A 12,733-nucleotide genomic window follows, 5' to 3' on the forward strand; every position below is an offset into this window, starting at 1 on the left:
TTGGCGTGTGTATGGATAGTCTTTCCCTCCACACATGTCTTAGCCCTTTTACAACTTAGTGGATAGTTTGTAGAGTTGCTGTGGCTGAAAAATTCATCATCACATAGTCAACATCATGACAAGTCTCTCCAAATATAGCTAGGTTAGTTCTCAGATGACTTATGCATAGTTCATCACTAGAACATACACAAAATCTTTCCAGCTTTTAGGACCTATAAGAGATGACACTCACTTGGCTTAGTCTTCAATACCTTGGAGTCATTTCCACATCCAAGAAATCTGAAAAGCAATTTGGAACTATTTCTCAAAAGTAACAAAACTGCGTATACCCTGTGACTCAGCAATACTACTTTCAGGCACATACACCAAAATGATCAAAACAATAGGAAAAGGACATACATACACATGCATAAATACATGCATGCATGCATGCATGCATATATAAACTCTATTTGTAACAGCAGAGAACTATAGACTAACTCAGTGCTCATCAGTTGGAGGAATAACTGAACAAAATATGGGATATGAATGTAATGGAATACTACTGCACCATAAGAAATAATGAAAGATGATTTTACAGAAACCTAGGAAGAGTTGTATGAACTGATACAGAGTAAAATGAAGAAAACCAGGAGAATAATTTATACAATAACAACATTGTAAAGACAAACAACTTTGAAAAATTTAAGAAGTTTGATCAGCGAAATGACCAAGTATGTCTTTAGAGGATCTATGATGTATCATAGATATATGATGTTAACATGTATGATGTTACCCATCTCTTAATAGAGAATGATGTACTCAAGCTACAGAATGAAACATACATTTTTGGACACGGTCATTTTGTAGGTTCATCTTGCTTTTCTTGACCATGTTTATGTGTTACAAAGGTTTTGTTTTTATCATTTTTTCCAAAGATGGGGTGGGAAGGAGAGAAAATAAATGTACATTAATTGAAAAAAATCATCAATTGAATTTTCAGAAAACAAATCATTGGTAGAATACTTTGGTGGAGGGATGATAATAATAATACCATGTTTCCATTGCACTATTGGATTTATAAAGTACTTTTCTTTCAACGATCATGTTAGTGCAAATATATTAATATGTTAACATATAGTAATATATCTAGATATGTCTACCTAGGGTATGGGGTACAACTGAACATTTTATTTCACTGGGAGCTTCCAAGGAGGAAACTTCCTCTACTAATGCAAACAGGTATCTGCCCAACTTCAAATCTTAAAGAATTGTTTGGGACTTTCAGGGTTAAGGAACTTATTTAGGGTCATACAGATAGTACTCTCAAAGTCGATACTTGAATCCACATCTTCCAGGCAAGCAAGTATGATAATCCTATTTTACAGGTGAGAAAATTAATCTCAGAGATGGTAAGTGACTTGTTCATGGACACAAAACTAGCAAGTGTGAAGCAAATGTCAGTCTCTGAAAGGTCACTATGAAAAGGACACTTAGTGTTTGTGAAATCACATGAGAGCTTCTATGCTTATCAAGAAGTACTCTGGTCATCCCAAAGCAACATGGTGGGGATCTATTGAGGTAGAGGAACCAAGGCTTAAAATGGGAGGAATATAGTCAAATGCCAGTCTGGTCCATTAACCCCTACCCCTATGCCCTCTAGAGACTGCAAGTACTGATATCCAACACTGAAATCAGCCTGAGAGCTAATACTTTGTCCAGACCCCACTAGCTTCCTGGAAACTTAGGTCTTTTTCTTCTAGAAGTCTACATATCCTTGCCCTAACTTGCAGAACCCTGGATGGTTCTGGACAGACTTTGCCAACACTCTTCCCCACCCCAGTCAAGTCTAAGGGTCATACATTATTTACATTCAAGAGCAGCTCCTTTTCACCATTTCTTCCAGCCTCTTTTCTTGACTTTTTTTTTCTAGCAGCTTTTGGTTCCTAAAACCTTTTGATTTGTTTTAATGGTTGGATAAAAAGATTCTAGCAGCAGAGATAACAGTGGGGATATCTGACCTCATTCATGGTCTAGTGCTCTGAGCTTCTTTGAAATCTCAGCAGATTGAAGTATGTGATTACCAGAACACTGGTGTGTCCAGAAAACACCTCTCATCAGTTAATAAAATACTGATATAATTTATGTATAACTAATTTTAAGGACAGCTAGGTGGCACAGTGAATATAGTCAGGATGATGGTTCAAATCTGGCCACAGCCACTTACTAGCTACATGATCCTGGGCAAGTCACTTAACCCCGTTTACTTCAGTTTCTTCATCTATTAAAATAAATAAATAAATAAACTTGAGAAAGAAATAGCAAACCACTTTAGTATCTTTGCCAAGAAAACCCCAAATGGGGTCACAAAGAGGTAGATACAACTGACACTACAGAACAACAACAACAAATGCACTTTAAATTTTGCAAAATGCTTTATATTCATTACTTTATTTAGGTTCCAAGACAACTCTGTGAGGTAGGGATTACAGGTGGAATTTTCCATCATACGGATAAAGAAATTGAGTTTCTGAGAGTTTAAGTAGTCTGGGGACGGGTGGGCCATTAATAAATGTCAGAGGCAGGATTTGATCTTCCATGACTTCCTCACTTCTCTGCAGATGTTTACAAAATGATATCTCTACCCATCACCTCTGCCTTGACCTTGTGGTCTACAGGTGGCTGTTAGATATCTTCACCTACAGGTACTAGAAGATACCTTAAATATAAAATAATTAAGCCTAACCTCATCCTCTTGCCCCTAAACCTACTTCTGCCTGTAATTTCTCTGTTTCTGTCAAGGGTATCATTCTCCTAATATTCTAGGCTTACAACCTTGGTGTCATCTTGGATCTTCTCTCTTCTTCACCCCATATGTCTAACTAGGAACTAGGACTATTGCCAAGGCTTGTAATTCATTCCAGAGCAATAGATCTTGTGTCTAGAACTTCAGTTCTACCACAACTATAACCATAGTTAGTGAAGTTCTCTTCTCAGTTCAATGAAACTATTTTAGTAGCCTTGTTACTAATCTTCCTGCCTTCAGTTCATTCTATTCAGAATGCTGGACTTGGAGTTAGGAAAATCAAATCTCACTATGGCTATTTAGCTAGCTGTAGGACCCTGGGCAAGACACCTAACCTCTCTGATCCTCGGTTTCCCAATGTGTACAATGAGGATAATAATAGCATTTGCTTCATACAGTTGTTGTAAATGACAAATGAGATAACATACATTAAAGCATTTTGTAAAATGTAAAATATTATGTAAATGTCATATAGTAAAATGTTATCATATTTATTATGCTATTATTTGAGTTCTAGGCACTCCTCTATTACTAAAAACAAAACTAAACTAATATAAACTAATAATATAATATAGGCAATTATTCATTGCCTACCAAATAATGCACAAACACACAATCCAGAAATTCAAGACCCTCTACAATATGGCAATAGCCTTCGCCTTTATGTGGTCAACATTCCAGCCAATCTGGGTGACTAATGGTCTTCTGATTTCATCCTGCCCTCTTCCATCTCTTTGCTTGACTAATGCCTTCCCCTCTACTGGCATGGACTTTTTCTCCTCTTCCTCCTCTTCCTCCTGTTTCTCCTCCTCCTTCTCCTCCATTTATTGAAGTCCTTCCCTTCCTTCAAGGCCCAGCTCATCTGGTAATTCCTCCTTGAAGTTTTCCCTGAATTCTACATGTGTGAGTAAATAATTTCTTGCGCCTCGAATTTCTCATGGCCCTTCTGCTCTTTTCCCATCTCTCTTTCTGCTTTGTATTGTAGATACATGTACTCGTCTTTTTTTTCACTCTTTAGTTCCTCATCCATATAAAATCAAGGCACTGGCCCTCAAGTAGGGTAATTTTTCCAGGACATAGAAAGAGCCCTGGATTTAGATCAGGCAGACCTGGGTCTATATATAAGCTCTACCAATTTGGCAATAGCTCCAAACGTAGGCAAATCATTTACTGTCTCTGGGTCTCAGTTCCATTATTGGTAAAAACAAAGATTTTGGACTAAATTGCCTGTGGTCCTTTCTAACACTAAAATGTTGTATGATCTTAAGCATTACTCAAATACAATCAATAAAGCAATTCGTACTGGATAAGGCATAATTTACGGTAGCTTCTTTAGAAGCTACAATAGCTTCTAATAGTAGCTTCTAAAGATTTTCATTGGTTGGCTTGTATTTTCCTTCAATTCAGTAAAATTTTTCTCTCCCCTCCTCATTTCCATGAATTTGTAAAATACAATCTCTAGACTTGAGAAACTTCTATTTTGCTATCTGTAGGAAAGCAGAGCATATAATTATGAGAACCTAATTATCAGTTCTTTCCAAAGAAATGGACTGGTTTATCTCTGTTTACAGTGTTTGACTGAATACCATTGAAAACTATCCTTGTTCATTCCTGTAATTATTGTTATCAATCTCCCTTCCTTGTAACACCAAATAACTATTTTTTCAAATATGAAAACAAAATTAACTCTTTCCAAAGACAAAAATGAAATGAATGCATTTTATTCATTACAGAGCCTCAAACCTTTGAAAGAAAACATTGTTTAGCACAGATACAACCTGCTCCTCACCCCAATTTCCCTAAGAGTATAGAATCACAAATCTTAGACTGAAAGAAATCATTAGAAATCATCTGGTCCAACCTCTAGGTTTTAGGCAAGTAAAGTACCATTTTTCAGATGAGAAAACTGAGGCCCAGAGAAGTTAATTAATTTGCCCAAGATTACATAGCTAATAAATGGGAGACCCCAGACTAGAAGTAAGTCTAATTAACTTCACGTCTTGAATACTTTCTGCTACAGTATATTTCTGCTTCTCATACTTGTCATTTTTGTTTGTGTTCTTTCTTAGAAGCCAGTGACCATGTTAATTTTCTATATTTCCCATGGCTATTATCATAATGGGAAGCTAGGTGGAGCAGTGGATAGAGTTCTTGGCCTGGAGTTAGGAAGATTCATCTTCCTGAATTCAAATATGGCCTCAGATACTTACTAGCTCTGTGACCCTACGCAAGTTACTTCATACTTGCCTCAGTTTCCTCATCTGTAAAATGAACTGGAGAAGAAAATGGCAAAAACACTCCAGCATCTTTGCCAAGAAAGTACCAAATGGGGTCACAAAGAATTGGATGCAAATGAAAAATTACTGAACAGAAACAACTATCATAGTGCTAAGCATATAGTGGGTATTTGTTAATTACTTTTTTCTTTCCTCCAATTGAATCTTTAATATTTTTTCTAATTACATGTCTAAATAATTTCTAACATTTGTTTTTTTAATTTTGAATTCAAATTTTTCTTTTCCTCTCACCCCTTCCCCCTCCCTGAGATGGCAAACAGTTTGACATAGGTTATACGTGTACAGTCATGCAAAAATCATGTTGTGGAAGAAAGCACAGACCAAAAAAATATAACCACACAAAAAATACAGTAAAAAGAGTATGCTTCAATCTTCACTCAGAGTTCATTAGTTCTTTCTCTGGAGATGGATAGCATTTTTCATCGTAAGTTCTTCAGAATTGTCTTGGATCATTGTGTTGCTGAAAATAGTCAAGTTATTCACAAGATCATTGTACAATATTGCTGTTACTGTATACAATGGTGTTCTGGTTCTGCTCACTTCACTTTGCACCAGTTCATGTAAGTCTTTCCAGATTTTTCTTGAAGCATCCTGATTCTTATTTCTTATAGCATCGTAATATTAGTAATATAGTAATATTTCACCATAATCATATAACACAATTTGTTCAACCATTTCCCAATTGATGGGCATCCTCTCAATTTCTAATTGTTTGCCACCACAAAAATTATTACCATTAACATTCCTGTACATGTAAGTACTTTTCAATTTTTTATATCTTTTTGAGCTATAGACCTAGTTGTAGTATTGCTGGGTCAAAGGGTATGCCCAGTTTTATAGTCCTGTAGGCATAGTTCCAAATTGCTCTCCAGAACATCTGGATCAGTTTAGTACTCCACCAACAATGCATTAGTGTCCCAATTTCCCCACATCCCTCAAACATTTGTCATTTTCCATTTTTGTCTTATTAGCCAATCTGATAGGTACCTCAGAGTTGTTTTAACTTGCATTTTTTAAATCAATGGTGATTTAAAGCATTTTTTCATATGCCCATAAATAGCTTTGATTTCTTCTTCTGAAAACTGCCTATTCATATCCTTTGACCATTTATCAAATAGGGAATGACTCACATTCTTGTAAATTTGATTCCGTTCTCTATATGTTTGAGAAATAAGGCCTTTATCAAAGAAACTTGTTGAAAAAAAATTTCCCTAGTTTTTTGCTTTCCTTCTAATCTTGGTTGCATTGGTTTTGTTTTGTGCAAAACCTTTTTAATTTAATGTAATCAAAATTCTCAATTTTACCTCCTGTAATTCTCTCTATCTCTTGTTTGGTTATAAAGTCTTTCCTTACCCACAGATGTGATAGACAAACTATTCCATGCTCCCCTAATTTGTTTATGGTATCACCCTTTATGTCCAAATCATGTACCCATTTTTACTTTATCTTGGTATATGGTATGAGATTTTGGTCTATACCTAGTTTCTGCCAAACTGCTTTCCAGTTTTCCCAGCAATTTTTGTCAAATAGTGAGTTCTTGTCCCTAAAGCTGGGATCTTTGCATTTATCAAACCCTAAATTACTATGGTCACATTGCCTAATGCTGGCTTGCCAGGGAGCTGTTGGATTTCAAGGCATGGCCTGCTGCTGGCTTTCCAGGACTATCCTATGCTAGATTGCAATGCATTCTTACCTCAGTGGGACAGACCTTTCCTGTCAACATTCTAAATTGTCTTGGACTGGAGAACTGTTTCATTCCATCCTTTTTTAAGTTCTTCTACTCCACAATTCATTTTGAGCCATTATTTTAAAGTTGTTTGAAGGGGAATTTGGTAGAGCTCAGGTGAATCCCTGCCTTACTCTGCAATCTTGGCTCCTCCCCACAATAAATTAATGAGACTATGTGATATTAGTGTACATATATTCAATTTAAAATCATAAAAGCTAAATTCATATCTTGGTTTTGTCACTTACTATGTGCATGATCTTGAACAAATCGTTGAACCTCTCTGTGCTCCAGTCTCTACTTCTATAAAATGAGGAGGATACATTTGCTGGTTATTATGCTCTCATTTGAGTAGCCTAACTATGCTGCCATGTTCCTGGCACTCCTCTACCAAAACACATTCAGTAGCTCTTCATTGCCTACCAAATAAAGCATAAGTTCCTAATCCAGAAATTCAAGACCCTCCGTAATATGGAGATAACCACCAAAGGCCACTGTCCAGTGAAATTCCAGTGAATAAATGAATCAAAGCAAACTGATGGAAGTCTAACCTCTTTATTTTATAAATGAGAAAAGTAAATTCCAGAGAGATGAAGCAACTTGACTTGCCTATGTAGTAATGACTAATGAAGCCAGGATTCAACTTGGGTCTCCCAGCTCCAAACCCATGCCCTTTCTACTATACCATTTCTAGACTACTCATTTTTGTATTTTACTATTACTGCATTCTTCCCTGTTCTCTATACATGTAAGGGAGCTGTGCATTTTCCTCCCTATCCAGTGGTGGTGTTCAGCAAAGTAGCTGATTTGGCTCATCCATCTCCCTGCAATGGTTATAAAAGGAAGATAGGAGATTTGAAATGAAGCTTTCATAGTTGCTGGAGGACAAATCCTTGCTTGGAGAGGGCATGGAGCACCCTGGGAACAACTGGGAGGATAGCAGCTGGGCACATTTCCATGATTCCAGAGCTGAGTAGCCTTGTAGCACAAAAACAAAACCAAGAGTATGATTGTTTGTACCACTATATTAGAACTAGATTTGGGTAATTCAAGTGTCCTCAGCCAAGACAATGTTTAATGGGGTTTGTGCTGGGAACATCCAGATCTAACATGGGAATATTTCGAGGGGCCTTTAGAGGGTGCTCAGCTATTCTAACACGTAATCACTTGATGTCCCCTACCATCTGGGTGGGTATAGCAGAGTGCCTCCATATTAGGAGACCAGGGTACGCCCTAAGACAAGTCCTTTAACAAAAGGATCTCTGGAAATCATTCTCATCTTGGGGCAGCTAGGTGCCACAGTGGATAGAGCTCTGGCCTTGGAGTCAGGAGGACCTCAGTTCAAATCAGGCCTCAGATACTTGACACTTACTAGCTGTGTGACCCTTAAGCAAGTTGCTTAACCCTGATTGCCTCACCAAAAAGAAAAGGAAATAGTTCTTATCTCTACGTAAAATTTTCGTTTGAGGAGTGACCTAAGACTCTGCCAGCTGAGTGCTATACAAAAAAGATGGTGGGGGAGTAAAACATGGAAAAATAATGATGAGAAGCTACAGTAGAAGCAAGATCTCCATCATGTCCTGGGAGTTAAAAAGAACTACAAGGAAGGCAATGAGCTATACTGAAAAAATGGCCAGAGTAGCCATGGAAAAGAATTCTAATAGAGAATCTTGGAATCACAGAACCTGAGAGACGGAAAGGACCTCAGTGGCCAACCCATATATGAGAAGACTACTCACTATAATGTATAACTGGTGGCCACCCAGCCTCCAATTGGAAACCTTGAAGGAAGATGAAACTCCTACATCTCCAAGCAGCCCATTCCATTTTTGGATAGCTCTAATCATTAAAAAGTTTTTTGTTTTTGTTTTCTGTTTATTTGTTTTTATGACAGCAAGCCTAAGTTGACATCTTTACAACTTGCAGTCATGGCTCCTGATTATGGTTTCTGGGGCCAAACAGAACAAATCTAATCCTTCCTTTATGTGACAGTGTTTCAAATACAGCTATGATGATGTACTTTGTCCCATCCCCCAACCCTGCCCCAATTCCAGTCTTTACCATATGTTCAGTTCCTTCAACTGAGCCTCATATGACAAGAACTTGATGCACTTTACCATCCTGGTTGCCCTTTCACAGACATTCTCCATTTCATCAATATCCTTCTTAAAAGGAGTCTAGAACTAAAACTGTCAGTCCATTAAGAAGCAATTATTAAGTTCCTACTATGTGTCAGACACCATGCTATGTGCTGGACATACAAAGAAAGACAAAAGAGGGTCCCTGGTCTCAAGGAATTCACAATCTAACAGAAGGGATGGCTTGCAAATGACTACATACGATCACGATACATACAGGCTAACTTAGTAAAAAGAGAGAGTAGGCACTAGCTTTAGAAAGAATCAGGAAGCTCCAGATGAGTTCTGACAAGGGCAGAGTACCATGGGATTAACATTTTGCTCTCCCTGGAAGCTCTGCCCCTCTTAGTAAAGCCCAAGGTCACACTTCCTTCTTTTTTCACTGCTGCATCACAATAGTAACTGTTATTAAGCTTGCAGTTCACTAAATCCCCAGATCTTTTTCAGAACAACTACTATGCAATCATACCTCCACATATAGTGACTAGAAGAGCCTTTGTAGGAGAAATGCATTAAAGAACCATACAAGAAAAGTTGCATTTCAGAGCTTTACTCAGTACATGCTTCTAAGCAACTGAGGCAACATAAGTTACTGGGCAAGGAGTGTTCACTGGGCAGGTGTTATTATTTCTGTAGACTCATTTATATTCATTGACCAGAAAATATAACTTTTCTTACATGAGATTTGTGACTCCAGTGTTTGTTGAGAAAGTCGGTGAAAATACCCTGGGTGATATCAGATAGTGAAGTTTCCAGGTGGTCTGATTTGGGGCAATGAGCCTGGAACCTTGGTGTCATGTGATAGCTGTTAACATGAGGAATTGAGCTACTGATACAAGTGTGCCCTGCTTTTCCAATGAGATTATAAATTCTTCCAGGTGAGGCAAAGGTTGTGTCTTACATGTCTTTAATAGTCACTAACCCACTGCCTCACCCCACCCCAAACCAAGAAAGGAGAGAGCAGAATATGGTCCAGAGGGCTCATGCTCCAAGGGTTACCATTAAGGATCTCTGATGCTCCTTCCATTTCTAGAACTCTACAAATTCTGAATGGCAAGTCCTGTTAGAAGAGATTCAAAGCACCTTTACCTCCTCTTCTTTATGACATGGATAATTCTTATAGCACAAAGAGCAGCTAGACATCCTCCTCACCCCCTGACAGGTCGGCCACTGATTTCAATCTCTATAAAATAGCCATTAGTCCTCCTAGAAGCTCTCTTACCTGGCTACAAGCAGGAGTGGGCCTGGAGCTGGGCCCAAGCTGCAGTCAGAAGGACGAAAGAAGAAAGGATAGTCATGACTTCGTGGCTTTATTTAGAGCCAGTGTCTCCACAAAACCTGTTTACAAATGTTCCATATTACAAACCAATGACAAAGAGTTCTCAGAAAATACACCTCCTGCTTTGCTCTCTAAAATGCCAAACCAATTTTATTCTACTCTTCTTCTTTCCTTTTTTACCCTTAGTCCCAACCTCTCTCTGCTTTATTATTAGCTTATCTCTTCCTTTTCCCTCTTCCTCCCTTGTTCTCCCCTCCTTCTATCTCTGTCTGTCTCCATCTCTTTCCCCTCCTCCTGTCTGCTTCTTACTGTTTTTACCCTCCTCTCTCTCTCTCTTTCATTTTCTCTCTCTCTCTCTCATTTTCTCTCCCTTTTTAATGGTTTCACTACCCACACAGTCAGCCTTGACATTTTCAGCTGAAGTTAATAACCAAGGTGTCATAGCATTAAGCAGCAAGTAGCTAAGGGGAGAAGAAACCTCCTTACAAAACAACAGCAACAGCAAAAAAAATTTTCAATCCAGAAGAAATAACATTAGAGAAAACTAGCAAGAAAACTCACTATGGTCCATTGTGCCTGAGCATTACAGTAACTAGTATCCTGATTATATGCCATATGATTGGGTCACAAAAACCCTGACCTGAGGTTGGTTGGCCATGTCTGGAACCAGGGGAGTTTTCTGCCCTCCCTCTCTTTTGGGAATCTCACCAAGTCCTATCAATTCTACCTCTCCATTATGTATCTGCCACCTCCTTTCACTTCAAACAGCCACTGCCACCTGCCTGAAAATAGAAAAGGTCTGAGAATTCCATCTACGCTAAAGTCTAAATAATTGGTGAGGGTTTTTGCACTTTGAAATGAAACAAATTCTTTAGCCAAAGGATCCCTTATGATGGCATTTTCAGCATTAGAAAAAAAAAAAAGCTTAATGTGTTCTCCAAGCCCTCCCAACCAGAGAGATGGCCAAAGGCTGGATAATTTCAGATCAGCACACAACAGTATCTTTAGGATTAGTCCTGCCTGCCTGAACAACACTCAGTACCAGGGGGAAGATGAAAGGCTGTTTCAGCAATTGCATCATTCATTCTATGCATCTTTTTTTTTTCTTTTCTCCCTGCTCATTTAAAGAAGAAGGGGAAAGATGCCAGCTTTTGACCTGCAGTAGGTTGATAGGCAAGGTTATCAGCAACATTCAAGAAGCCAACTAGAAAGAGTTACTATGAAAGATTAAGCAGGGGTTAAAAAAATCTCTCACCCTGCCCAACCACATTATTAAGTATTTGCTTCCAAATGAATCCCAACAGTTTAAAAAAAATCCTTCCTATTTCATCAGTCAATAGTTTCATAAATAAAACATTAGATTTCTTTTTTCAGTGAGTCTTGGCAATTTCTTTCATTTTCCTATAATAGAGATAGCTGTCCATAAAGCAGAGATGTGGGGTGGCACAGGGAAACAGTGTTGGACCTCAAATCAGGGAGACCTGGGTTCAAATATCTGCTCAGACACTGGCTGTGTAGCCATGAACAAATCACAATCTCCCTGAGCCTCAGTTTTGGGGAATTGTAAATAGTATTTTATTTTTTCCAATTATATTTAAAGATAGCTTTCAACATTCATTTTTATGAGTTTTTGAGCTCCAAATTTTTCTCCCTCCTCCCTCCCCAAAACAGCAAGCAAACTGATATAGGTTTTACATGTGCAATCAAGGAAACATTTCCACCTTAGTCATGTTGTGAAAGAAGAAACAGAACAAAAAGGAAAGGCCACAAAAAAACCCAAAAGCCAAAAATAATATTCTTCAATCTGAATTCAGACTCCATACTTCTTTCTCTGGATATGGATAGCATTTTCTGTCATGAATCTTTTGAAATTGTCTTAGATCATTGAATTGCTAAGAAGAGCAAAGTCAACCATAGTTGATCATCACACAATTTTACTGTTGCTGTATACAGTGTTCTCCTGTTTCTTCTCAATTCACTCAACATCAGTTCATACAAATCTTTCCAGGTTTTTCTGAAATCCACCTGCTCATCATTTCTTATAGCATAATAGTATTCCGTTGCATTTATATATCACAACTTGTTCACCCATTTCCTAATTGATGGGCATCCCCTCAATTTCCAATTCTTTGCTACCACAAAAAAAAGAGCGGCTTTAAATATTTTTGTACGTGTTGGCCTTTTTCTATTTTTTATAATCTTTTTGGGATATAGACCTAGTAGTGGTATTGTGGGATCCAAGAGTATGCACAGTTGGATTGCCCTTTGGGCATAGTTCCAAATTGCTCTCCAGAATGGTTGGATCAGTTCACAACTCCATCAACAATGCATTAGTGTCCCAATTTTCCCATGTCTTCTCCAACATTTGTCATTTTACTTTTCTGTCATATTAGCCAATCTGATAGGTGTGATGTGGTACCTTAGAGTTGTTTTAATTTGTATATCTCTAATCAATAGTGATTTAGAGCATTTTTTTCATATGACTATAGATAGCTTTAATTTCATCTG

This window comes from Vombatus ursinus, unplaced genomic scaffold (genome assembly GCF_900497805.2).
Source record: "Vombatus ursinus unplaced genomic scaffold, bare-nosed wombat genome assembly UNPS02014863.1, whole genome shotgun sequence".
Lineage (NCBI taxonomy): Eukaryota > Metazoa > Chordata > Mammalia > Diprotodontia > Vombatidae > Vombatus > Vombatus ursinus.